At 48.4% G+C, this 27,451-nt stretch overlaps 1 protein-coding gene across 3 annotated transcripts in view; it reads right to left on the bottom strand.

The window, feature by feature from the left end:
- ADAM19 (ADAM metallopeptidase domain 19) overlaps positions 1-27,451 on the bottom strand; it is a 378,374-nt gene that overhangs the window by 221,820 nt on the left and 129,103 nt on the right. The gene's annotated exons all lie outside the window — the stretch shown is intronic.

Genomic DNA, 27,451 nt, shown 5'->3' with positions numbered 1-27,451 from the left:
CCAGCAATAAAACACAGAAAGAGTCAAGGGGAGGGACCAGACAACTAACAAACAACACACAGAAATAGTCAGAACCAGTGATCTGACAACCATCAAACAAGACACAGACAGAGTCAGGGGGAGTGATCAGAGAATCAGCAAACAAGACACAGTAGGAGTCAGAAGGAGTGATGATGCAACCAGACAACCAGAAGAAACAAACACAACAAAACTCAGGAGAAGTCATTAAAAATACACAAAAATCAACAGAGAGAGAAAGAGTCCAGAGGAGTGACTGGACAACTAGCAAACAACACACAATTAGAGTCAGGAGGAGTGATTAGACAACCATGAAACAAGACACAGCAGGTGTCAGAAAAGGTAACCATGCAACCAGATTACCAGATGAAAAAGACACAGCAAGATTTAGGAGAAGTGATCAGCCAGCACGAATACACAGAAAGAGTCAGGAGGAGGGACCGGACAACTATCAAACAACATGCAGCAAGAGTCAGGAGAAATGATCAGACAACCATCAATAAAACACAGAAAGGGTCAGGAGAAGGGACCGGACAACTAGCAAACAAAGCACAACAAGAGTTAGGAGGAGTGACCAGACAACAAGACAACAATCAAGCAAGACAAAGCAAGAGTCAGAAAGTCATCAAACAACCAGAAAAAGATGCAACAAGACATCCTTAGTTGGAAAGAATCTGCCAACATTACTCCTACACTACAATCCCTACAGTTGCTCCAGGGAGATAGTGAAGGATCAACTTTGAACCTGTGGCTTGACAAACTCACATGGAATACTGGGCTCAAAGCCCCAAATACCTATGGAAACTACAACCTACCTCAGAATCTAAGGTCCATCTTAAAAGGCATCATTGAAATATAGATATTTAGGACATTTAGGATGCCATACATTGAAATTACAAATGAAGTGGATGAGATAAGTGAGGTTAGTTGGGAGAGAGAGAGAGAGAGAGAGAGAGAGAGAGAGAGAGAGAGCGAGAGAGAGAGAAAGAGAGAGTAAGAGAGAGAGAATAAAAGGCTGTAGGTTTCCAGTGTAACATGCAATCTCTGTACCTATTCTGTATGAGGGAAGCTTTCACTTCTGCTGCCTGTGCACTCATTCTGCCCGTGTTTCACTTAACTATTGTTCTGGCTGGATTGTTGTGAGGAATTCAACCAGACCATCTGCATGGGGGGACTTCCCACTAGGCCACGTAGTGGCTGAATGTGGATTGGTTACACTGAGTGGGAACGGTACTGGGTTTCCAGAAGATACCCCAGTTCCCAATAATACTCAACTCTGTCTAGAACATGTGTAAATCAATGCACACAAAACTCCTGCGGTCCGAGACACTGCGGATAGCGTCAATAGTGTCACCCAGGAGTGGGTACAGCCAGGCCAGTATATCGATGGGCCTGATTTGTGCATCAGTGGGTTTGACAGAAAGCATAAGTGCCTCTTGGTGACAGTAGAGTTTAGCTGGTGAGGTGAAACGACCCAGCGCTGTGTAGCGGTGAAAGACTCCATCTGTGTCCCATGTCTGTTGGGTAATAATATTCCTGATCCCGAAATAGTCTCAGCGGCTACCCGATCGAGGCCCAAAGAGATCACCCGATTGAACAATCTCAGAGCCTTTGGGCCCAGAGTGCTTCCAGAGGGCTTGTTAGAAGGACCATTGTGGCCGGTAGCCCCTAGCTCTGTTCCACAGACTACTGAGTCGCCTACTCCTGGGGGAGAGGGACTAGGAACCACTGAGGACCTTACTTTGATAGCAGGGGACTTCAGAGTTGCTTGGCGCAGTGCGGGAATCTGAGGTGGAGGACCAGGTGGGCGCAGATCTGAAGGGCCTGCCCAAGCTGGATGTGTTTGCATCAGCTGAGGCCCAGATCAGACTGACTTTTTTAAAGCCCAGAAAGAGTGCTCCACTCTGGCGTATCTGCAGAAGCAGGCGGGGGAGAAGGCTAAGGGGGAGGCCTCTGGGCTGTTCAAAGTTTACTGGGAGGATGGATTCGTGTACAGTGAACCAAAAGACGCTGAGGGCTGGGGCACCAGAAGGTTGGTGATTCCCCAAGGCCACAGAAAGTTCCTTTTGGATTTGACTCACCAAATTCCTTTAGCGGGTCACTTGGAGTGACTAAGACATCAGACCGGTTGTCTGAGCACTTTTACTGGCCGAAGTTTGTCGTAAAGGTTAAGGAATTTGTCCGGTCCTGCACGACTTGTCAAGCTTCTGGCCAGAAAGAACCCCTTCATTCCACTACCATGGTTGGGTAGCCTATACAAGAGAATAGGCATGGATGTTGTGGGTCCTTTGGATCCTCAAACCAGCTCAGGGAACAGATATATCTTGGTGGTGGTAGACCACGCCACAAGATACCCTGAGGCGGTCCCTCTGGTGAGCATCAAAGCCCCCGTGGTTTCAAAGGCTATGATTGGGATATTCTCCCATGTTGGATTCCCCAAGGAAGTCGTTTCTGACAGGTGATCAAACTTCATATCAGCGTATATGAATGAAGGCCATGTGGGAAGAGTGTGGCGTCACCTTTAGGTTCTCTACATCCTTCCATCCAAAAACAAATGGACTTGTTGAGCAGTTCAACAAGACACTGAAAGTCATGATAGGTGGCTTGGAAAAGCACTTAAGGATAAAATGGGATATATTCTCCTGCCATGCCTTCTGTTCGCATATAGGGAGGTGCCAAAGAGCGAAGTAGGGTTTAGCCCCTTTAAGCTTCTATTTGGACACCCTGTACAAGGTACCCTCAGTCTAGTGAAATAGGGATGGCAAAGCAAACCCTCATCCATTACATGAGATGTGGTGGACTATGTACTCGGGCTTCGGTCTAGAATGGCAAAGTACATGGTACAGTCAACAAAGAACCTAAAGGCCAGTCAGAAGCTGATGAAGCACTGGCACAACCAGAAGGCCACAGTGAAAGTCTATTCTCCAGGCCAGTGGGTGTGGATTATGGAGCCTGTCAAACCTAGTGCCCTTCAGGACAAGTAGACTGGGCCTTACTGTGCGCTAGAAAAGGTCAGTGAGGTGAATTATCTGATTGACGTGAAAGGACCTAAACAGATGTGCAGGATCTTTCACGTCAACTGGCTAAAACCCCATTATAGCCGGGATGACTTGGTTATGGCATTAGTGACTGACAGAGAGACTGAGGAGGAGACTGATCCCTTCCCAGAACTCCTGCACACTGAAGCCACAGATGGGTCAGTTGAAGGTGTCAACCTTGTAAAAGTCCTGTCAGAACAGCAACTGACAACTGTCGCCGTTTACTGGGACAGTTGTATGGTCTGTTTTCTTTGACTCCAAGACGTGCAGATTGGTGCAACCATGATGTGGACACTGGAGACAGTAAGACGGTGCAGAGTAGGATTCACCGGATATCCGATAAGGTCAGGTACACCATCAAGAAGGATGTTTCCAAGATGCTGTCCCTTGGATTGATAGAGCCATCCCACAGCCCCTGGGCTAGCCCAGTAGTACTGGTCCCTAAAAAGACCAGTAATGGGAAGACTGAAGTTCGCTTTTGTCTGGACTACAGGGGGCTCAATACTGTCACGAAGATAGATGCTCACCCCATTCCTGGGCAGATGAGCTCATTGACAAGCTCAGCGATGCCAAGTACATGAGTACCTTTGACTTCACAGCGGGGTATTGGCATGTTGGCTTGACTGATGGAGCGAGAGAGAGGTCAGCATTCTCAACCCCAAAAGGACATTATCAGTTCACTGTGATGCCCTTCCGAGTGAAGAATGCCCTGCCACTTTTCAGCGCATGGTTAATCAGGTTTTGTCTGGTCTGGAAAACTTCAGTGTCACCTATTTAGATGTCATTGCTGCCTTCAGCCACACCTGGGAGGATCACATATCCCACCTGAAACAAGTACCTCAGGTGCTACAGAAAGCAGGTCTGACTATCAAGGCCACAGAGTGCCAGATAGCGCAGGGCACAGTGACGTACCTATGCCACCTGGTCGGTGGAGGTAAGAAACAACCTCTCAAAGCAAAGCAAAAAATAAATAAAAAATACATTGACTAAGGTACAGGCTGTGAAGGATTGGGACAACCCACCACATAGACGCAGGTGACAGCCAAATTTATGTCTCACCGGGTACTACCAGGCGTTCATCAGAGGATATGGGACCATTGGCATGCCCCTGAATGATGTCACTTCCATGAAGATGCCGAAGTAGGTGACTTGGAGGCCCGCCCGTCAAACCTCCTTTCAGGATTAAAAGGATGGATTGTGCAGGACCCCAATTCTGAAAGTGCCAGACTATGGTTAAGAGTTCATTATCCAGACAGACGCCTGTGATCATGTGATTGGGGCAGTGTTAGCGCAGCTTAACTCTGAAGGGTAGAGCAACCTGTCGCCTACAGTAGCAGGCGGTTGACAAAAAGAGAAAGGAACTGGGCTGTCATAGAAAAAGAGGTGTATGCGGTGGTGTGGGCCGTAAAGAAGCTGAAACCCTACATCGTCCGTCTTCACTTTACGATCCAGGCAGAACATTGGCCTCTGCGATGGTTAATGGCCATGCAAGGGGAGAACCCTAAGCTTTTCTGTTGGGCAATGTGCCTACTGGGATTAGATATGGACATCCAGCACAAGTCAGGCTACCAGCATGGAAATGCAGATGGCCTCAGCTGGTACTTTCACCTTGATGATGAACCAGACCTTCAGTAGGGTGGTGGTGCACATGTTGAAGCTGAGGGTATGTGAGAAATTCAACCATCCGCACAGGGAATGTGCATTTGCCTGTTTCTTTTTTAAGGTTTTGTTAGGAAAATGAATGATGGGAGATCATCCTCAGAAAATGTGTGGTGCTAATACACACATATTTTCCTCTGCTCACTGCACAACAAACACATAGTCATGTGTACTCTGGGGGGACATAGCCTACAGGTGCAGTTCTCCCTGTCACATTTAGCTGGAATGTGGTAGCCACGGGTACATACATCAAAGCATTTTAGGAAGGGGGAAGGCAACACCTTCCTCCGCCCATGGCCAGGTTAATAAAAATATCAAAGGCTCCATGGGTCCCCCTGTCTGAGCTCGGCTGGTGGCAGAGCATACTGATGAGAGTTCATTTAAACAGGCCTGCGATAGGCCTGAAAGCAGAACTGACAAAAGGGCACAGGAAAACCCAACGCCTCTTTGATATGCAATGTGTCAACTTGAAGCTCGCTCCCACCCCTCTGTATGAAGGCCAGTGAATGGCATGTCTGGGACAACTGTTTAAGATAATCAACCCCTGCAGGGAGATCCCCTTTCAGAGGGAAGAAGTATATGAATTGATGGAGAAAGAAAGTCTGTTCTTGCCAAAAAATTGATGGGAGACCTGCGCTTTGATCAGGAGCCACAGAGAGCTCCATTAACCAGAGAGACACGTTGATCCACAACAGACAGGAAGATGGGTGGAACTTAGTAGTGAATGTTGTCACCCCTTACCTTTCCTGTTGCAAAGCATTCTGGTTATGACCTTACGCATAACAGAAGATTGTTGGCGGGACCCAGGATTGGTTCCTTGAGGTAGGCTTAACCTGTACCAATCACTGGGGCCCATTTGGCTTTAAAAGATGTTTGAGCCCCTCTTTCAGCAGATCATCTGACGACCTCGAAAGGAGTAAGAAGAAGGACTCATTTTGACCATGACTGAAGGCACAGACTGCCTTACAGCTTCCGCCAGTGAAGGAATGCCAGGATTTCCAAGAGGGAAGCAAGATCCCTCCCCTAAACATCTCAGGAACAGAGGGAGATACCGGACTCAGAGGACCCGTCCAGCAGCTCCAGAACTGGTAACCATCCAGCACACAGCATGCCCTGCTGGGTTCAGGCAGGAAGTTTCCAAGGTGGGAAGTGCCAGAGAGTCTCTGAACAAAGGACAAGGTCACTACCTGCAAAAACTCTGCTCTGCTTTGGGCCATCCGCCTTACAGGATGACACAAGCCTTACGAAGAAACTAGGAGGAGTGCTACAACAAGCATCAACCAGCGTCCATTTTATAAGGACATTTTTAAGGCAGTCGAGCCCTCGAACCGTGACCGGCTGACAGTGATTCTTGACCCCGAGCCACTGCGTAGGCCAGCCTGCAGCCGTCCGTCAAGCCTTGCTTGCTGAACTACCTGTCGCCTGATACCTGCAGCTGTCTCCCGTCTTGAACTCTGTCACAGGAGCTGCAAAGCGTCCTGGAACCGACTGAACGCTGTCAAGCATCAAGATCATCTCAAGCACCAGGTTCATTGTGGTTCTGCACCATGGTGCCGAAACCAAATAACCTTGAACAGTTAAGACTGATTGCTTTACCGACTACCCTCCTGTCAGTATCCAGAGTGCATCCCTTTCCTTCGTGAAACTGTCCTCTGTGTTCCTTTACATGGTAGGTTGTATTTTGTAGTGTGCTAGAACTGTCTGTTGTAATAATAATAAAGTAGATATTTTTATACAAACTTGACTGGACAGTCCCTTTTATCATTGGGTGATAATTGTATTTTCGCTATGTTGCAACTAACCAACGATCCACGACCTTGCAGAGATAAGCCTGCCATTCCGTCCACGTTCCCAAAATTGGACAAGGAGGTTTCTAATGTACTTGTGTTTCCAATCTGTTCGAATCCCGTTTGGTGTTCTAGGGCTGTGGGGCTGACTGATCGTTTAGAAACCTATTTTCATCCCTGGACCGCCCCAGAAGTAGGTATGTCAGTTGTGGTCTTGCCCGTGCAGCAATTAACCTAAACTTTTTCTAGCCGGGCCCTTCCACCCCCGAGACATGTATATGCACATTAAGAGTGATAATGTGTTTGTCGTTGAGTGTCACTGTGGAAGGGCAAGCGAAATTACTAAAATGGACGGATAACTGTGTGCCGTTGAGACACCTTTTTTGCAGTCCCTTTTTAGACCTGGAAATATCCCAAGGAATGGCCTTGTGGGCAAAGCACTTACCAACTGTTGTTTATTTGCACGATGCTTTAAAAATATGCACGTGAGTTGGGGGTGTAAGGGTGGCACATTCATGCACTTGCTAAGTTTAAGCACACGCCATTCGATATTCTTGTACAGTGGTCGTAGTTTTAGTTCAACTATAATGCCATGTTTACAAGTACCAGAACAATGTGAATATAAAAACTGGGTTAGCATCTCACACCTGACATGGGCTAATTTGAGATGTCTTTAATCCTCCCAGTGACTTATACGTGTGTGACAGTTATCTGCTCTTTGCGGTTGTTTGATGCAGGCATGCAGCTTGTTGTTATGCATGATGTGCATGCAAGCAAAGGACAGCATGCTGCACGAAGCCATCACTCACAGTTCAACCACCTAATAGTATGCACTCAGTAAGAGACAGTGTGCTTTTGACTAAAAGACATCACTCCCAGCTCAGGTTCAAATAAATAGTATTCTGGTTAACATAAGAGATATCACCCCGCGGTGCCCGGGACAGGGACAGAAAACAGTCAACTACCTGCTTAGTTCTTCGTCAATGTGTGCAGTGTCAGCTTTAAAGTCATGTACATGGACTGCACTGTTGGCAATGCAGTGATGTGATTTTGAGCACAATCAGGGATCCACATGTGAAGTTGAATTCGCTGAAAGGAGAATGACCCACACGTCTTAATGTAGAAAGCAACCAAGGCAGCTTAGCAGGTTGGGTGAATGTTGTTGAGAGGTTATTTGTTTAAAGCTGCCTGCAAAAAACAATGTTTTTTTGCTATTTAAAAAAAAGGAATGATGTCCTCTAAAATGCAGAGATTGCCCAGGGAATGGGTTGGGCTGGTCGCTTAAGGGTAGGGGTAAGGGAATGTCTACCCCCATTACAAAATCAGAAGTTGGCACACATGACACCACAGTTCAATTTCCTAAGAAATGCTGTCAGTACAATAGAAGCATTTAATTCTGATTGAGGAGTTTGACAAGCCAATAACATCTTTAGACGTATATCCTGGGATGACATACACAGAGGAAGGGCAGCAGGAATGGCAGAGATATTACGGGGGCATTCCCACAAAAAAAGAAACACAGATTAAAGAAATCAACTGGTGGCTTTAGGTTTAAGAAACGTGATTCATTTTGAAAATATCGTTTTTGTTGCTTTATATCAAATCATAAGTAGAGCATTTACAAACAGTAGGCCTAGTATGTGGGAAGCCTGCTCTTAAAATAGATGCCCCTCCCCCACAGGGGTATTCATGCCCCGTCTATTCAGGCGGTGTCTACTTCAGGTCCTTCCAAGGGAAAGCCAAGCAAACAAAGACACTGTAAAAACGTCATTTCCATGGTGGAAGGAGCACCTTTAAGGCTGCTGATTGTGTACTTGGCTAGAGAGGCGGAGGAAGGGAGCACCAATTAGGGACGGCAACTGACCCTCTTTGCTTCCCCATCCCCGTTCCCCCTGGACTCCTACGTCTCTATGGTGATTGGCTGGAAGAGTGCCCAGTAACACTGCATATATATAAACCTGTACAGTAAAACAGGCTGCCGCGGAAGCCTGTAACATGACACCAGGAGGATAAACATCACCGAAGGCAGCTCTCAGCAGAGGGATTACTTCCCCCACAGCCCACAGCTGGGCTGGCTCCATTTCTGGCTCCCTCCCCAGCATCCGGAGAGCGCAGTCACCTCGCACGTGGAGTCTCCTCGCTAATCTCAGAGATTTGGCAAGAGGGGTTCCACTTTGGACGAGTCCCAGCCAGCGCCTTCCGGGCACGGTCAGCCAAGACTGTACTGCTCCAGGTGCAGTGATGGAGACCATGTTCCAAGGCCTGTGAATCTGCTACAGAGGGTCCTCTGAGATCACGCGGTCCAGTCCCCTGGGGAATTGTGAGGCACGTGGTAGGCAGGACGTCATTTGGTGGTTGCCAGGGGTCGCAGCACAACTCCTGTGTTCTTCCTTGCTACGCCGGCAATCTCCCTTGCTACCCCTGTAAAAAAAGAAAACGCAAGCCCTTGGTGTCGCGGGGGCTCCTGCGGTGCGGAGGCCCCACTGCACCAAAACTGTGGGTGCCCCAGTGTGCCGGGGCTTGCAGCGCGATAAGCAAGCACTCAGTAGGGGTTGGAGGTGACCGTGACATGTAGTACGTGTCACATGCCACATGCAGCTCCAACCACTTGTCCTCCGGCTTCTTTGCAGCTCATATACAGGAAGCAGGAAGCTCTCCCAGCTTCCTATTCCTGTTTGTGAGCAGCACAGAGGGCCTGAGGGTGGCCTGGAGTGACAGACAGAAGCTTGAAAAACATGTAAGAAGGCTTTTTTTAAATGTGATGTGTGTTTTGCATGTGTGTAGTGCATGTCAGATGTATGTATGTGGTATAGGTCAGTGAGTGGTGGGTGAATGAGATGAAATGTGATAGTGTGTGTGCTTGAATGTTCTGGATGGGTGGGTGGGTGTCTGTATGGGTAATGCAGTGAGAGTGGATGAAAAGAAGGTGGACTCTACATCTTTGATAAAGCAAGCATGATAAGTAGTATAACCTCGCTAGACTGACGTTTTAGTGTAGTGGTCTATATATTTCGTACTGTAGCCTGACTTTTTATTAACTGAGCACCAATGATGAAGCAAGGATGATAAAGGTCCCTATGGATCTAGACTTCCTTACATGGGAACCCGTTTAGACATGTTTTCTTATTGTGACTTGTCACTTTGAATGCATTGTATTGTATTTGTTATTTATATAATGCCCTTTCCCCATTTGTATGGCCTCAATGCACTTTGTGGTTGGAACACCCACAGGGACCGCAGCCCATGTGTAGGAGGTTCTGAGAGTTTAAATTAAAAGATGCCTGTGTGCATTTTTGCCAGGCTAGGAGTTAGGTCGGCTGGCTAGGCTCCAGTAGCAACCCGGAGGTCAGGCTTGTGGGTGGGTGCTGTTGGTGGTTTAGGATAGAGTGCTATTGCTAAAAATTCAATGTGTGCCCAGCTACACCAAATTTGTTTTCATTGGTTGCTTCTGTATACTAATGGCAGAAGTGTTGAGGTATATCAGGGGTTTCAGTGTGGACAGCTATGTGTGCTGCTAGACCAGAATAGCATAGCCATAGCTGCATTCTACGGTGCACAGATTGGTGGCGGGGCCTGTGTCCACAGACATGATGTAAGGAATATGTACTGTATGCTTGGATGAAATTCGACTGCAGTGTTTATGTTCTTGCTCCAATGCAATTGGCTGGTCTCACTATTCGTGGTCTCCCTGGAACTAAAGTCTGAGCAGTGTGAAAGGGGCCCAGAGGGAAGAAGGGGCGGGGGATGAGTGGAGGACAATAGTTTGTTTTGGTGTGCCTCTGCGAAAGCTGCCAGCATCCATGAGGTATTGGTGGGTAGGAGGGTTGTGTTTTTTTGGGAGGACGAAATTGTGTTACAGTGTGCCGCTGCAAAAGCTGCCGGCATCCGTGGGGTATTGGTGGGTAGGAGTGTTGTATTTGGGGAGGACGATAGCTCATCACAGTGTGCCACTGCAACCGCTGCTGGTATCCGCTGGGTATTAGTGGATAGGAAGGTTGTTGTATTTGGGGAGGACGATAGCTCATCACAGTGTGCCACTGCAACCGCTGCTGGTATCCGCTGGGTATTAGTGGATAGGAAGGTTGTTGTGTTTGGGAGGATGATAGTTCATCACGGTGTGCCGCTGCAACCTCTGCCGGCTTCCGTGGGGAATTGGTGGGTAGGAGTGTTGTGTTTGGGGAGGACGATAGCTCATCACAGTGTGCCACTGCAACCGCTGCTGGTATCCGCTGGGTATTAGTGGATAGGAAGGTTGTTGTGTTTGGGAGGATGATAGTTCATCACGGTGTGCCGCTGCAACCTCTGCCGGCTTCCGTGGGGAATTGGTGGATAGGAGTGTCATTGTGTTTGGTTCAGCATTTCTTTGCGTCTATCAAGAGTGTAGAGTGGGGGAGGGTTTCAAGAGAAGGGAGGGGAAAGGCTAGGTTTTGAGGGTCATTCTGAATGCCTTGTGCTTGTCAATATTGCAAATGTGCAGCGGTAGGGAAATCCAGATGATCAGCGCTTGGACAGAGAAAGAGGATACGCCCTGTCTGGAGGAGTTGTAATGTGGGACCACTAAGAGATTTGCTGTGTGAGATCTGAGAGTCCTTGAGGGGTGACAACGAGTGATTTAGTCTTGAAGGAATTCCAGGCCGGTGTTGTGGATGGCCTGGTGGGTGATGCACATGGCTTTAAATGTAGTGTGCGGACCAATAGGGAGCCAATGGAGGACTCTTAGTGTATGGCTGATGTGTTCTCTGGGAGGTAGGTTAATGAGCAGGCGGGCTGCAGCGTTTTGGATTCTTTGCAGTTTCCTTAGCTGAAACGCTGGTGAGCCTAGGTAAAGTCAGTTTGCGTAGTCTAAGTGGGTGAGGATGATGGAGATGATGGTGGAGAAACAGTGAGGATAGGTGAGGTAAGGGAAGATACGCTTGATGATGCGTAGATGGAAGAAGCAGGTTCTGGATATGGAGTTGATGTGTTGGGAGAGGGATAAATCCATGTCCAGTGTGCATCCAAGGTTTTTCACTGACCTGGATGTTGCCGGCGGGGGGCCTAGGGATTGCGGCCAATGAATAGGTTGGGTAGAAGAGCGCTGTTTTACCCCAGACTAGGATTTTTTGTTTTCCCAGGAATAAGGATGAGATAGTCATCCCGTAGTCTATATCCGAGAGGCATGATGACAGTTCTGGATGAATGGAGCCTGGTGATTTGGGGATGTTAAGGATGATCTGGGTTTCATCTGCGTAGTTGTAGCAGGTAAGACTGTGGGAGCGGATGAGTTCTAGCAGAGGGTTTAGATAGATATTGAAGAGCAAGGGAGATAGGGATGCTCCTTGTCGGACCCCTTTTGTTACTGGAAGTGAGGTGGAGTTGAACGGGTGGAGGAGCATGATTTTCAAATGATTGGAGATGAAAGAGGAGATCCAAGAGAGGGCTGTGTCTTTGATTCCTAATGAGTGTAACCTGTCTAGGAGGATGTTGTGATTGATGGTATTGTAGGCGGCAGAGAAGTCGAGAAGGATGAATACCGCACAGCTTTCTGGATCAGCTGTTCTTTTTAGGTCATCCCAGACATACAATAGGGAGGATTCTGTTACTCTGAGCGGTCAGAAGCCAGACGGCACAGTGTCCAGAAGGTGGTTGGCTTCAGTGAAAAGTCCAAGCTGTTTGTATGCTGTGTGGTCCATGAGCTTGGCCATGAAGTGGGTGTTGGAGATTGGCCGGCATTTCTGGGGGAGGAGTGGTTCGAGTGTAGGTTTTTTGAGAAGGGGTTTGATGTAAGAGGTTTTTAGGGCTTCCAGAAAGGTTCCCAATATTAGGAATTGGTTGATGATTGAGCGTGCGATACTGCCTGCACAGTTTGAGGCTAGGATGTTTTTGAGGAGGGAGGGGTGCCTGATGGGTGGCTTTGTGCTAGGAGCGAGAGGAACTCCTGCTGTGAGATGGGAGAGAAAGAGGTGAAGGTTTGTGGTGAAGGGGGTTTCAATGTGGGTCGGGCGTTGGGTGGGTAGGAGGCAGGGGCAGGCATGTGTTCCAATTTAGAGATGATAGCGTAGTGTCTGTCGATAGCAACATTGTGGAAGTGTTCGCATAATGTGTCACACAGGGATTAGGAGATGGGTGGGGGTGGGTTAGGGTAGGTCGGGAGATGAATTCGGAAATGATTCTATGCAGTTCCTTGCTCAGGTTGTGAGAGTTTAAGATTGGATGGGCAGGCATATACCAAGGCACGGCAGAACACTGTGTCTGCCTGTACATGGACTATCTGTTCTTATATATAAGCAAAGGCCCTACATCCCTCCCATGCATAAGATAGGCATGATATGATACGATAGGTTATTTATAATGCGCTTAATCGCAGAGGTTTCTAAGTGCGGACCCGGGGATTGAACCTGTGTTGCTCCGGGTCGTCTTACTTCCAAAGCAAGCACGTTGCCCCTGAGCTATCCTCCCGAGACCCTACTACAAGAATTTGGCCCAAAGGTGGGCTACAAGATTAGCTGGAACAAATCTGAAGTTCTGCCCCTAAGGCGAGGTATCCCCTGGGGCCCCGGAGGAGTTGCTCCATTCACACTCCAAATGATCTGAACTATCCACCGGTCCTAGAGAAGATCAGATCTGGAAAGGTGGGATACTCTAGCACTCTCCCTGACCGGCAGGATCAATGCTTTAAAGATGAACTCACTACCCAACTGGTATACATCACTATGATGCTGCCTACCTGCCCCTCATCCAAAATGTTCAAAGAACTAGACAAGGCTATTTCTAAATTTATATGGAGGGGGAAAAAGGCACGAATCTGTCTCAGTGTACTACAGGCGGCTAAAACTGACGGTGGATTGGCAGTACCATCATAAAAAGTGCATTTTCAGGCAGCTCAGGTTTGCTGGGTAAACCGCTGGCTGGATATAGGCGATGAAACAAGCTGGAGGAAACTGGCTGTGATGGCCCCAATGTCCCCTATAGAAATGATGGCCATTCCGTGGACTAAACTCCCACTATAACTCAAGCTATGGCCGATCCTAGGATCAACGCTTAGACAATGGCATAAGCTATGAGCCGCACAAGGGGTCCCAATACAAGAGACAGCATCATGGGCAAGCATCTGGGCGGTACTGGTATATGGGATTAAGCAAAAGATACACCTCAAACAAGATGTAGAATGCACAAACGTGAAGATTATGGACATATGTGAGGGGGAAAATCTGCTACAATGTCAAGCGACATAATGCATATTGGGTGTGGGACAGGTCGACTGACTCCACTACCACACAATACAAACCACAATCCTCAAACACACAATGGCACAAACTCACCAGACCCCCTCTGTCTCCAGCAAATTAGAAATGGAACAATATCTTACCTCCTTCCCACATCTTCGCACATTTTATAATATGTCAACACCCAACAACTTGAGTAGGTACCACTGTTTGGCAACAGCATGAACAGAAGACCTGGGTATAACGGTTGACATCGCAAATATATACGACTATCTTTCGGCTAGCCCGACAGTTTATCTGGGCCTCTAAAATAGGGAAATCCAATTCAAAATAATACAGCACATATATCACACCCCCGACCAAGCTCTATAGAATGGGCTTATCCCCACAGCGACATGCTGGAGAGGCTGCGACAATCTAGGCAACATGGGTCATATCTTGTGGTCATGCCTTGCTCTCACACCATTCTGGCGCATGGTACATCAACAGATCTCAGACACAGATGGGGAAAATATTACTGAATGGCACCCAGATGCACTGACACGCAGACTAATGGGACTAATGCTCTTCACTGCGCGCAAACTACGGATCATTCACTGGAAGACTATCACACCACCCCACCACAGCAGAATGGGCCACACTCCTCTCCAAAACATGTCTATTAGAATACAGCGCTTTCAAACGACAACCAAGAATGGACACTGCAAGGGGGGAGCGATATTGGGAACTACTGGAACCATACATAAGAGCAACCCCCTACCCTGCCCTCCCTCTCCTATCCTTCCCTCTCCCTACCACCCCCTCCCCCATGCCATAGAGGGGAATTAGCACCAACAGAAAGGGAAAGATATCGGGACGAGTGGGGGAACTAACTAATGTCGACCATGAAGAATATCACCATCCAGATATCACTCTAATGACCTTACCATAAGGGGTTTGTGATAACTACACTTACTGAAACCCTAGGAACAAGAGCATGTCAAGGGGAGGAGGGGTTGGAAGGGAGGTGACCAGTTTAGCCACAAGGTTTTTTAGGAAAGTTTTGATGTTTAAGAGTTACTAAAACCTGTAAAGTGTGAAAATGGGGCTTGCCCCGATGATGTAAAAAGCTACAAGTTCTATGTATGTATGTGAAGATTCTCAAAATATAAAACAGATTTTACACCAAAAAAAAGAAAATCAGCGTTGGACACAGAGTCTCAGAAGTCAGAGAGCCATGGAGTGAGCCAGCCGTCCCCCATCCCCCTGAAACTCCTTCTTGGAAAGGGCTTTGGGGAAGCTTCATTCACGGGCCAGTCCTCGGGCATAGGGGATCATTGAATAAGGCACATAGAGCTCTGAAAATTGTAGATGCATTGAGCCCCACTCTTGAGGGACGTGCAGCCCCCCCCCACACCTCACCCCATTAAAAAAGGTTTGACGAGTCATGTATCAAAGCCTAGGACATTAAGGGTTGTGGGAGACAACATGTGGTTGTTTGTCACATAACTTAAAGAAAAATGCACACAGCAACAGATGGCCACAGCTTACACCCACACAATAGGTATCTTCTATCGTAGTGGAAGCTGACTCGTAGATACATTTATAATCTGGGAATTTTAGTGATACTAAATCCTGGTCAATGATTTAATTTTCAGGCCTTGCTCATGCAGCATTTTGCTCCTGGGTAAACAGGCAGCACACGCCTCCCTGGATCAGTGCTTTTTTTGGCTTACTTAAATCATCAAAGCCATAGATAATGAGTACTTCTGAGTACATTGATCTATAGATGTTTCATACACTAGTTGTAGCTTGCATTAGAGATTTTGGTTACCCTGTTGCAAGTACTGCATTATGTATATTTTACATATAGGCTCCACATTGAATCTGGAAAATTATATTCCACAAATATGTGATCGTGGACAAATCTCGCCTCCCTCTGTGCCTCGGTTCTTATATCTGTCTGAAATGAGAGTGCCTGGAAACACAGGTTTTCGATGCATCTGAGGCCTATCACTTCCTGTGGTGTCACTTGGGGGGTGCGGTCAAATGACATCACTTCCTGTGATGTCATCGGAGGTCAAAGGCTGTGTGATGTCACTACCGCAACCCCTGGCATTTTGGTGAAATGACGTCCCTGGTGTTAGAGCCCCCCGTGCGAAGCACAGCCTTCATTGTTTACAGATAAATCTTGTGGCTTGAAAGAAATTGTGGGTAAGGGAACACCAAACCGCCAGCTCCCCAGTTCTCCCTCCTCATGGCCAGCGTAGGCTTGCTAGGTCTGGCACAATGACATCAATGTCTCACGTCAGACTATTTAGGGGGGGCTCTGAGCGCTACAATGTTCTTTCAGGTGGTGAGCTCATCAGGTATCAGTTCTGGCACCTGGGGACAGCAACTTCTCGGATTCGGAAGGCTCTTATTGGGCCACTTACCATGGTCTGCCCATTGAGCAACCTGAACCGAGGAGTCAAGCAGATCTATTTTCAGGACTATTCTTATTGTTAGACCTAGCATGACCATCATCATCATCATCATAATTAGTTCATTTCAGATAAAAGGTAATCCATTAAACACATAAATAACGAATCAGAAAATACACAAAACATGATGATGATGATGAACTAGCATGGTAATCCCATTGAGTGAATCAGAAGGGAGATAGGTCGGTAAACTTTTATCACATCACAAATTTACCAGTTGATCCAACCTTTAATTAATTGAGATTGAAACTGATGTAGTCCAAGGGGTGCGACATCAGATGCGGGAAGGAACATGTCTATCCCAGAAATTGTAAAAGCCCCTGGCGTCCATTAAGATAGCATGGGTGCTCTTCATCAGTGAAGCCATGATGCAATAATCCAAAGGAGAATGTGAGCTTGCCAAGGGACAAGGTGTAGAGAATGAATATGACCCTTGAGGGACCCAGGCTGCCTGCTGGTAGCTTAGCGTGTGAGGCTGTTGCATGATTTCAGGAGAAAGGAAAGGAGTTGCCATCTAGGTCAGAAGCCATATATACAAGGGCAATGCCCTGAAAGCCATGGTGGTAGAGAGCGAGAAGGGGAAAGTGGTGGTCAACAGAAATTAAGGCATCAGAGAGATCATAGAAAAGGAGGAGGTTAGATGGGAGTTATGAGTAGTGGGGAGGAAGTTAGAGGTGTGGACGAATAGTATGGTTGTTCAGTACATCCATTTTAAGGTAGGATGTATTAATTCATTTGAATTGTCTTCACTCAAAATAAAATAAATGGATTCCAAGATGGCCGCCAGAGACTTAAGTCACACATCCATGTGCTCCGTGCCGGGCAGTAATAAAGGTGACAATAAACAGGCTGAAAACGATTATTTAGCGGAACCCTCCCCCCCTCCTGACATTGGAAACCAGTGAGGGAAGCAGAAGCAAGGAAAGATACCACATCCCTCACCCCTCGCAGAAGACAGAGTTAACAGCCGCTCATGCTGTAACGCGAACACCAGCATCAGAAGCACTTCAGACACGCCAAAGGGGATACGAGCGGATGATGGCCGGGACTGGAGTGTTCCTGTTAGCAGCACCCCAGTTGCGAATGGCAGACCCACGCCAGGATAGAGGGACTGCCGAGCGAGACAAGGCCACGTAGGAGGGAACCAAGAAGGAAGCCCATAAGACCATGGCTAGAAACAGGTGAGCCACCGGTGGAGCATGCTACGGGAGCAGAGAGGAGAGAAGCGGAGGCATTCAGAGAGCAGTACGGGGCTCGTCAGTGAGACCGGGAGAAGCAGAAGCTTGCGGGTGTGCCAGGAGACATAACACAGGAGATACAGGCCCAGCTAAGATAAGGGGACCCAGAGCCCCCCGTGCATCTGAGGAGGGACGCAGATCACCAGGCACGGAGGAATTAAAAAACACATACCCGACGCAGTGTTCACGGCCACCTCGCAACCCCCCTCCAGCAAGTGAAAGCAATGACCCTGGTGAGCCCTAACAGGACATTAAAATATTAGGAATATACAGTTGGGGAGACACTCTGCATAGTGTGAAGGAGGGAGAGTACAGGGGGAGAGGCCCAGACTCACAGAGGCCCAAGCACACAGAGTCAGATCGGATTCTCCAAGGGACAATCTGGCTGCAGGGCAACCACAGAGGGGAGTGGCTCGATATATCCAAAGAAAGCTCGATGGGGACCTATTAGTTCCAGCAACAGCTATACTGTACTGCATCCTAGAAAGCCCCTAAAGTGCCATAAGCAGGCCAAGAGCGATAGAAGTTCTGACAAGCGGCTAAGGCACAGATAACAGGACCCCAAAGAGCAGTCGAAGGCCTACCAACCTACTCAGATGCCAAGGACAAAAGGGAAGCTGACCCCAGCAATAAAGGGTGGAAATACGGTGGTAAAAAGGGGCCAACTAGAGCGGTGTTGGCGCAACACCTTGATGACAATCCAGGATGCGAGACAGAGAAGGACCTCAAAGGAGGGGAGGGCCTCCAGGTGACCAGCGACATGGCGCTTAATAAGGAAGACCTGAAGGACTGCCTCAAGGGCATGGAGTAGAGGATGACACCAACCTTTCATGATCAAATGGCAAGCCTAAAAGAAGGACTAAAAGGCTCTCTGAAAGAGGTCAGGGAAGAAATAAACATCCTGGGGAACAGAGTAGACATTATGGAAAATGGCCTGTTGGAAATTTCTAATGCACAATTTGCAAATTCAAACAGAAGACCTCGAGAATCGCTCCAGAAGGTCGAACATAAGAATGAAAGGCCTTGCGGAGTCAAACACAGACGTAGATCTACAAGTACTAGTGCACCAATGCTTTGCAAACCTCTAGGCAGATTCCTCTCCAGATGACATTCGAATTGACCAAATACACAGTGTAGGCCCAAAAAGATCCAGACCTGAAGATAGAACTAGAGATGTGCTGGCAGCACTGGCCTCGTATGAAGGAGAAGGAACAAATCCTGCGGCAAGAGGGCAGACATCCATTACAATAAACGGATCACAAATTCTTCTTTTTCAAGACCTGGCGGCGACCACCCTACAGAAAACAAGAGCAATGGGCCCAGTGACGAATGCACTATCTGAGAATAAAATCCCCTACAAGTGGACATTTTCCTTTGGCATTCTCTTCACTTGGGAAGGGAAACAACAGAGCGCCACGACATGCGCAGAAGGCCTTTCAATCCTAGGCATGGAGGAGGATGCAGACCCCAGAGATAATAGGTGAGAGGCCCATCTTCAAAGAAATAGACCATGGGCGTGGTCTACTGCAAGCAGGAGAAGAGGAGAAAGACTAAAAGGCCCTCTCACCAAACAGAGAGGGGACGATGACCGGTGAAGTGCTGCAACAAATGGAATCAGAGGAACAATCTCACTCCTAAGATGCATTGGGAGTCTCTGATGAACAGGGGAGGATGAATATTCAAGGCAAGGGGGAGGGGAAGGCAAGAGTGAATGTGTTGATTTAACCAGGCCCAGATGGAGGCAGGAATCGGGGCACTACTTGGTATCTTTAGTAGTGTAGAGGACCCATAGTATTTGGGATAAAACATGGGCCGGTTCTCAAGGGTACTGGGATGAATTGTTGGATGCTGAGCCTAGACCAGAGAGGGGTAGGGAAGAGGGAAAGGGGTTGTGGGGGTTAGTGGGGGTAGGAGGCAGAGGGTTGGGGGAAAGGCAGTGGCAGTCATTAGGGATACGACAGTGGAGTCGGAAACAAGGGGAGAAAGTGCACAAACACATATAAAGGAAAATGGCACTAAACATTTTGTCACATAACATATGGGGCCTGAACATCCAAGTAAAGCGGAAACAATTGGAAGCACAAACTAGAAGAGGTGCAGTGGACATCATCATGTTACAAGAGACCCACATTAGAAGGGGAGACAGATCCAGGCTACGCATACACCAGTTCTCGAAAATACACCAGGATAACACAAAAAATAAAATGGCTGGGGTCCTGATAGGACTAGAAATTCGCTGGGAGCCAAGGTGCTCCACACCCTGGCAGACCCAAAGGGTAGATACATCTTCCTCCAAATTCTGCTTGATAATAGGGTACTAACTATTGGAATGATATACGCCCCTAACTCTGGACACGATGCATTTATATACATGGTACTGGGGAAGCTGGAAGGCTTTGCTGAAGGGGAAATACTTTTGACAGGGGACTTTAACCTTGCATGGGACACCAGGAAAGATAGGAGTGGCCGTGGAACATCAAGCAGCTATAGTCCATAGAACACATTACGTGAAAAGTTAACTTATATGGTGCTGAAAGACCTCTGGAGAGTCCAAAAAGAAAGGAGTGAGGCGGGGTACGCGTGCTTCTCCCATTTAGATCTGGGGTCAAGGCACATCTGGGGATAAAGACGCAGATAGATACAAATATACACAGCTGAGACATTGGCTAAGACAACCAAACAAAAGTTGCGCAGCCAGACAACTGACGAAATTTGAAACACACATAACCACACAATCCAGGGACAAACAATTAATATCAAAAATCTATTAGATTCAACAAGAATGGACACCACAGAAGAACTGGCCATATCGAGAAGCTTGGGAGGGAACGATAGGAGGTGCTGTTCCACATAAGCACTGGGTGAGGCTGTGGAGGAACATCCTGAAACTTACTAGGTCCATACAACTACAAGAGGAATGGTACAAGATGACATTACAATGGCACTAAACTCCCAGTAAAATGCACCAAATGTACAAAACAGTCCCACAGGGATGTTGGGGGGAATGAAAAGGGGTCGGGGATTGGAAGCATATTTGGTGGGACTGCCCAAAAATAAAGTAATTCTGGAGGCCATTATGGCTCAGTTAAATAACATGATGCCAGAAATGCATGCCCTGTCAGTGGGAGAAAGCATATGTGGACCAATAGACCCAGAACTGCATGTAATCACAAAATCCAAGAGCCCTGATGACTATACTAATAGCAGCATGGCTGGAGATAGGCAAACATTGGAAACAAAAAGACCCTCTGTTAGTGATAGTTTGGATACATAAACTTTGGGACACAGTGGCAATGGAGTGGACCAGATACCGGATACAGGGAGATGCAGAGAAATTCCGAAGGGACTGGGGTGCAGTGTTAGAATACCTGAAAAGTGACTACATGCAACAATGGTGCCCACAAAACCTCAGAATATTGGACATAAAGTGATTGCGTTGGGAAAGAAGATACGGCCCCACAGGAGATCAGGATTCACAGAAGACAGCTGGTTCCTTAATGACAGAACACTGTGTGAACCCAGCGTAGGGCATTGGGGGGTGGGGGGGGGTGGTTTGGGGGTGGATGTAGGGAAAGTAAATGTTTGAAAAATGTCAATAAAAATATTGTTAAAACCAAAATGCTTCACAAAGAAGCACATTACAAAGGGAATATCGATGGCTGGAGCAGTTGCACAACAGCAAATGGGGACAGTACAAGACAGAAAAAAGATAATCACGAACTGCTGCCAACGAGCTGCCACAGCATGCAACCAAAAATGCCTGTGAACTCTCTAGAAAAAATCCTATCGACTAGAGAGATGTACCGTTTTAAGAGAATGTGGTCCCTGAAGAAGCGGGTGTCCCAGGAGACATAACACAGGAGATACAGGCCCAGCCAAGATAAGGGCACCCAAAGCCCCGCGTGCATCTGAGGAGGGACGCAGATCCCCAGGCGCGGAGGAATTAAAAAACACATGCCCGACGCTGTGTTCACGGACACCCTGCAACCCCCCTTCGAAAAAACAGGATTTTCGAAGAATTGTTAAAACGTAAACTGCGAGTATACTGGAGTTGTGTGACAACAGTGTGGGAGTACACCAACAATTGTGCAACAGAAAACTGTCACATTAAAAGACCAAGTTGACCCATTCAGGGTTTAAACTTGTGAACATGCACTTTACTTATGTCTTTGCAGCGGGTGCATTTACCCACTGTACTTTCGTACTAGTAAGAATGCATAGAGACAAAAATAGTTTAACAATGCTTTGGATGCCTCAGTACAAAGACACCTCACTGTCTAGTCTTCCTCGTCCCAGTCCTAAGCAAAAAGGGGCGCCCACCCCAAGCCAGACCTCTGCTAACAAGCTGCACCTTCTTCTTCTTCTTCTTCTTAATTAATGAACGCGTGGGCGGACCCACGCAGGCGCTTCCCCATCCAATTGGATGATGTGCACCTATCCACTATTCAGCATTCAACCTACGTAAAACTCACAATTCCTCCCACCGTCCTGTCTGCCTCACAAAATCCAACAACACACTACTCCTCCTCCTGCCACTCACCCCGTCCCCTCCCAACAAAGCCTTCCCACTCAACTCAGCCACACCTTGCGCAGACAATCGAACCCTCATCAATTCTCTCTCTACAGCGTATCTCTCACACCTAAACAGAAAATGTTCCACAGTCTCAGGCTCTCCAGATACCGCACATTCCCTCGACTCTCGTTTCCCAACTCTAAACAGATATTCATTCAGCCCCACATGCCCTATTCTCAATCGATTCAGCATTACCTCCTCCCCCCTCCTCCATTCTAGACTTCCCGGATCCACCTTTACTGACACTTTCTCACGAATACCAAACATCCACCTACCTTTTACCCCACTCACCCACTTCTCCTGCCACTCATCCATGATCCGCCTCACCATCACTACCTTTGTCTCATCCACACTCAAAGGCAACCTTACATCAACTGCTTCCCTTCTCATACCCTCACCCGCCGCCAGATCCACTAACTCATTTCCCAGAATGCCGCTATGACTGGGGACCCACGCCAACTCCAGATTCATCCCCCCACGCACACATTGATCAATCTTTCTCCTGATATCCAAAATCACATCCTTCCTATCTCCATCCCCTGCCACAATCGCCTGCAACCCACTCAATGAATCAGAAAATACCACTACTTTCTCAAACCTCAACTCGCATACCCTTTCAATCGCCATTGCAATCGCCACCAATTCAGCCGTACAAATTGACACATCATCCGTCAGACGCCCCACTTTATACTCCCCAGTGCTTTCCAAATAGTACGCCATTCCCACTCTTCCAGACACCGGATCCTTTGAACCATCCGTGAACACCCTGCACCCTTCTTTCTCTGCCACATATGCCTGACCCAAATCTTTGATCTCACCCCGCAATCCTCGCTTCTTTGACACCACACTCGTCAACTCCAAGCACACCTTAGGAGACCTCATCATCCACATCGGACACCTCACCAGATCCATATCTGTCACAACCATCAACTCGTCCACACCCCACTGCACCCCCTTCTCCCACATGTGAAACCCCAAAGTGCCCCCTTTCCTCCTCCACCGATCCCCATAATAGTCAAACCTCCAATTATACCGCAAACATTCACGTACCGGATGAGCCACACTCTTCGCACTACACTTCACCCACCACCTCATATTCAACACATCCCTTCTCAATCCCAATGGCATCTCTCCCACCAGTACCTGAACCGCATTCATTGGAGAGGACCTCATCACACCCGAACATACTCTCAACGCTCTCGCCTGCACCCTATCCAATCGTAACTTCTGACTCTTTGTGAAACCCACTGCCACCTGACATCCAAAATCTAGCACACTCAAAATCAATCCCTTATATAACATCCGTAAACACTTCTGCTGCGCACCCCACTCTTTCCCAGTCACTGCCCGCAACAAATTCAACCTGCGTTTACACTTGTCTATCACTCCATTCACTTGCACGTTCCAATTCAACTTTCTATCCAGAATCACCCCCAAATATCGAAACTCTTCCACGCTTTTCACCCTCACACCTTTCAAAACCAAATTCAACTCTTGCTGCACTCTTTTCCTTGAGAACACCATACTCACACTCTTATCCACAGACACCGACAAGCTGCACCTTAAAAATCTTTTGGTTTTATACCTCATCCCAATGGGGCGGGGTTATATAATGATCTTCCGCCCCTGCCACTTCCTGTTTTTTTGTCTGTCGTAAGCAGACTTTTTGTTGGTAAGTATGGCCCACCCCTCCCGAAAGGGGGTTCTGCTGAGCAAACTCTGGAGGGGAGGGAGGAATAGACGGCCTGCATAGCAGAACCACCATACAACAGGCAAGACACCGGGCAGAGCAGGTGCAGTACACTCCTGATTTCCCCGCCTACACTAGGACAGAACACAGTGATTAGTAGAAGGGAGCCACGTGGCCTCCTCCGTTAATCTGGTGGTTGAATGGGATCTGCTGGGAGCAACACGGATCCTGGGCTCAAGTGCTGACGGTACGATCGACTGGTTCATACACATTTGGGTCCTGCGTGTTGCGGGGTGTGGAACGCTGGCACAGTCCAGTAGGGGTTTCCCTGTCACCAGTGGATAAGTGGGCTGCTAAATCGAGAGGGGGCTCTCATTGAGGGTGTGGCCTAAGCATGTGTGTAGTTAGGCCATGCCCCCACGCAAATGGGGGTGGGGTGGTGAAAGCAGGGGAGCCGGTGGTGCAGTGGCTTTATTACCTTTCCTGCACCCAGCCCATCGGGGCAGGGCGCACCAAAGGTGTGATAGCAGTGTGCACCAGCTCTCACACGCAGCAGGCAGCTCTTTCATTCAAGGCGCTGCATGGTTAAAAACCACGGGCTCCTTGAATGAAAGGGCTGCCTGCTGCGTGATGACTCTGTACTCCGAAATAGGAGGAGGACTGGAGGGTGGGTATCTGATTGCCTAACTAGCTAACTAACGAGCTGGGGGTTGGCCCAGGCACAACATGCCCTGGTGGGCAAGGGCTGCGTCATTATGCCCCCTTTCTTGTTCACCCTCGTCACTGGGTGATGGACTTGGCTCCTTTCTTATGCGGGTGATGTTGATGAGACAATATGTTGTTTCACCCGGGGGCTGGTGAGGTCTTGTAAACATGCTGAATATTTGTTGTTTAATACCACTGTGCGTGAAAGGATGCCTCCCTGTCAGGGTCGGTGGCCTTTCCACTCTTGCTTCCCTTCTCCAGCATGTGGTCTTCAAACTGCGTGCCTTCCCATCCCCAGAGGGGCCCCAAAGCAGGGGCGTTGCTAGGGGGGGGGGCTAAGGGGGCTATAGCCCCTGGTCTTTTGGTTGTAGCCCCGGATAGAATCTAAGGAGCTACAGCCAAAAGACTAGCTAGCCCCCAGTCCCAACAGTTCCGACATCAGCGTAGCCCCGGGTCTTTTCCAGACCTAGCAACTCCCCTGCCCCAAAGGCTGCCCAGTGGGGCCCATATTCTTTTTAAAGAGTTTAAGGTGACTGTTTTTAAAATAGAAAAGGATTAAGGTGACTGTTTTTAATAGAAAATCAGCAGGAGTAAATCTGCTTATAATTTAAAGAGCCTGGGGCCCCCTGGACATCCCTTGGGCCCTTTTGTGGAAGTCATTCCCAAGGTGAGGGATCCCAGAAACAAAATGTTTACTCAAGGAGGGGTTCTCTGTATTAAAAGTTTGAATACCACTGTCTTAGAGAGTCAGAGGTGGGATTTGGCAGGGCCTGCCATCGCTGATGAGAACCAGGTAGCATGACTGCTCATCTGCAGTCGATTGCTGTAGGCTGAATAGACTCCGATATGCTTGGAATGGTGCAAGATGAGGGTTTATTTGTACTGTAAGTTATGGGATGCTGGGTCTTCTCGCAGTGTCGCTCATTGTTAACGTGCTTCCTGTTTGTTGCTTGGAGGGGGTCACCGCCTCATGGGTTTGTATAGATGGGCGCCCTATCCTTCTTGTTGTTTTTGGGTGGCTTCTGCTCATCGGATACGTGTAAGGGCTGCAATCCTTGTGAAGGATTCCACTGTTCCCATTATGTGGCACCTTTGCTAGCAGGAGATGACTGGGAAGCAGTACAAAGTCTATTTCTCGCTCTCCAAGATCCTAGATGTACCTTAAATGGGTGCAGCCTTTGGTTATGTGTGGGTCGGCCGGGGACTTAGGGCCCTGAGGCCTGTATGGCATTCCTTTTGGGTACTTATGTACGCCCTGCCGCCCAAGGGTGCGCGAGCAGAATGGGCAACTCTACAAAGTGCACCCCCATCTCTTCAACTGTCCATTGCTGCCTTGTTTGACAAATTACACCTTGTGCATTGGTGCTTGTGGCTGGCAACAGTAACTGTGTATATGACTGCTGAACATAGTTCTTACTGATCACTGTGGTGTGTTGTTCTGTCAGTACCAAGTCTCAGTTTTGGGATACCTAGGTGCTCCTAAACAAAGGGGGGTTGGGGAGGTGGCCTGCAAGCTTTCCACGTATGTCTCAGTCCATTGTAATCGGTTGTTTATAACAGACCCGGGAATCGAACCTGTGGCCCTCTGCGTCGTCTTGCTTCAAAGGCGAGCGTGTTGCCCCTGAGCTATCCTCCCGGCCCAGGAATACAAGTGCATGTTGGAGGCTAAGGAAGAGGTGGTATTGTTGCCTCACTGCTGGGAGACCTAGTCAGACCCAGGGTTAGAATACTGGGCGCCTCAGCGATGCCTCGGTAGTGGGTTGCAAGTTCATGCTGCAGGTCAGGGAACAACTGCATGGCAAGCCCACTGTGGCTGTGCAAGTGCTGGAATAACACGGTACCCCCAACATCAGGTCAAAGGCTCCATGCTAGTCTCAGTCTCAGTTCTGGGGTGCAAGTGCACCCTGCAGGTCAGCAATAAAGTGCTTTGTGGGATTTGAATGAGGCGATATGGCCCGAGGTGGCAGGCCCACTCTAAGTCCGAGGTAAGGGCCCAAGTGCGGCGAGGGTCCCGTAACAAGAGTGGCGGCCCGTTACCTACAGGGTGGGCCGGCCACCGAGGGGCGTATCGCCATTAGCGCCCGTGTGCACATATGCTAATGGGGTCAAAAACAACAACACAAATGTAACTTTCTCTCACCGCATGACGCAGCACAGTGCCGTCAGCCAGGAAGTCCGCTTCCAATGTTTTGTAGAGGGACTGCCTGGCTGACAGCACTGTGCGGTGTAGGGCGCTGAGAGCTCTGGCGTCGCTAGAGTAGGGCCAGGGCTGGCCAGGGCAACCCCTCTGAAATCCTGGGCTCCCCGTAGAGCCTCCTCCCTGGACTACTCTCTGCACTGTCTGCAAGGCACACACACAGGGCCATAATGCTGCTGCACAACAAAGAAAACCATCCTGCAACCCTCCCATCAGAATGTAGTGCACTAAACCGCTAATTATGGATCATTAGTGACTTAATGGTTTTGTGCCTACATTTTGATGGGAGAGGAGGTGCTGTGGGGTCTGGTAGTTGGTGTGCACAAAAGCTTCTCTGCAGGAGTGCTTGTGACGTCACACATTCCCTTTTATATGCGCCCCCCTACTTTTGTCTGCGGCCACCCTACTTTTGTCTTTGGCCCTCTCAGTGCCCCGCCTAAATTTAATTCCTGGTGATGGCACTGGCTGAGAGAAAGGTAAAGTTTTCTTTTTGTCGTTTTGTAAAAAAAAGAAAACGCCATTCGCACCCGTGTAGATAGCTACACGGGTGCTAAGGTGAATGGGGAGTGGGGATGTGGAAAGCACCGGACAACTACAAAACTGCTCAGAACTCAGGCTTTCCTTAGTGAATACAGCCCGTGTTCTGAGCATTCTCATTGGTGGAAGGCGCCTCCCAGGGGGCTAATGGATGTCACAGTAAAGAGATATTCATACGTGAAGCAAGTCTGGATGGTGGTGCATGTGAGAGCTTAATGGTTCTCTTGGTACTTGGGATCCGGTGCTTAATGAAAGTGAGGGTAGAGGTGCATTGATGTTTTCTTAGAGGGGCTGTAGCAGGCAGGGAACAGGGCCAGTCAGGGTAAAGGTACATTCTAAGTG

The sequence above is a fragment of the Ambystoma mexicanum genome, chromosome 3q (assembly GCF_040938575.1).
Source record: "Ambystoma mexicanum isolate Mex_15411 chromosome 3q, UKY_AmexF1_1, whole genome shotgun sequence".
NCBI classification, from domain to species: Eukaryota; Metazoa; Chordata; class Amphibia; order Caudata; family Ambystomatidae; genus Ambystoma; species Ambystoma mexicanum.
Note: the sequence above shows the minus strand (reverse complement) of the source record. Positions and strands in the feature narration are given on the sequence as shown.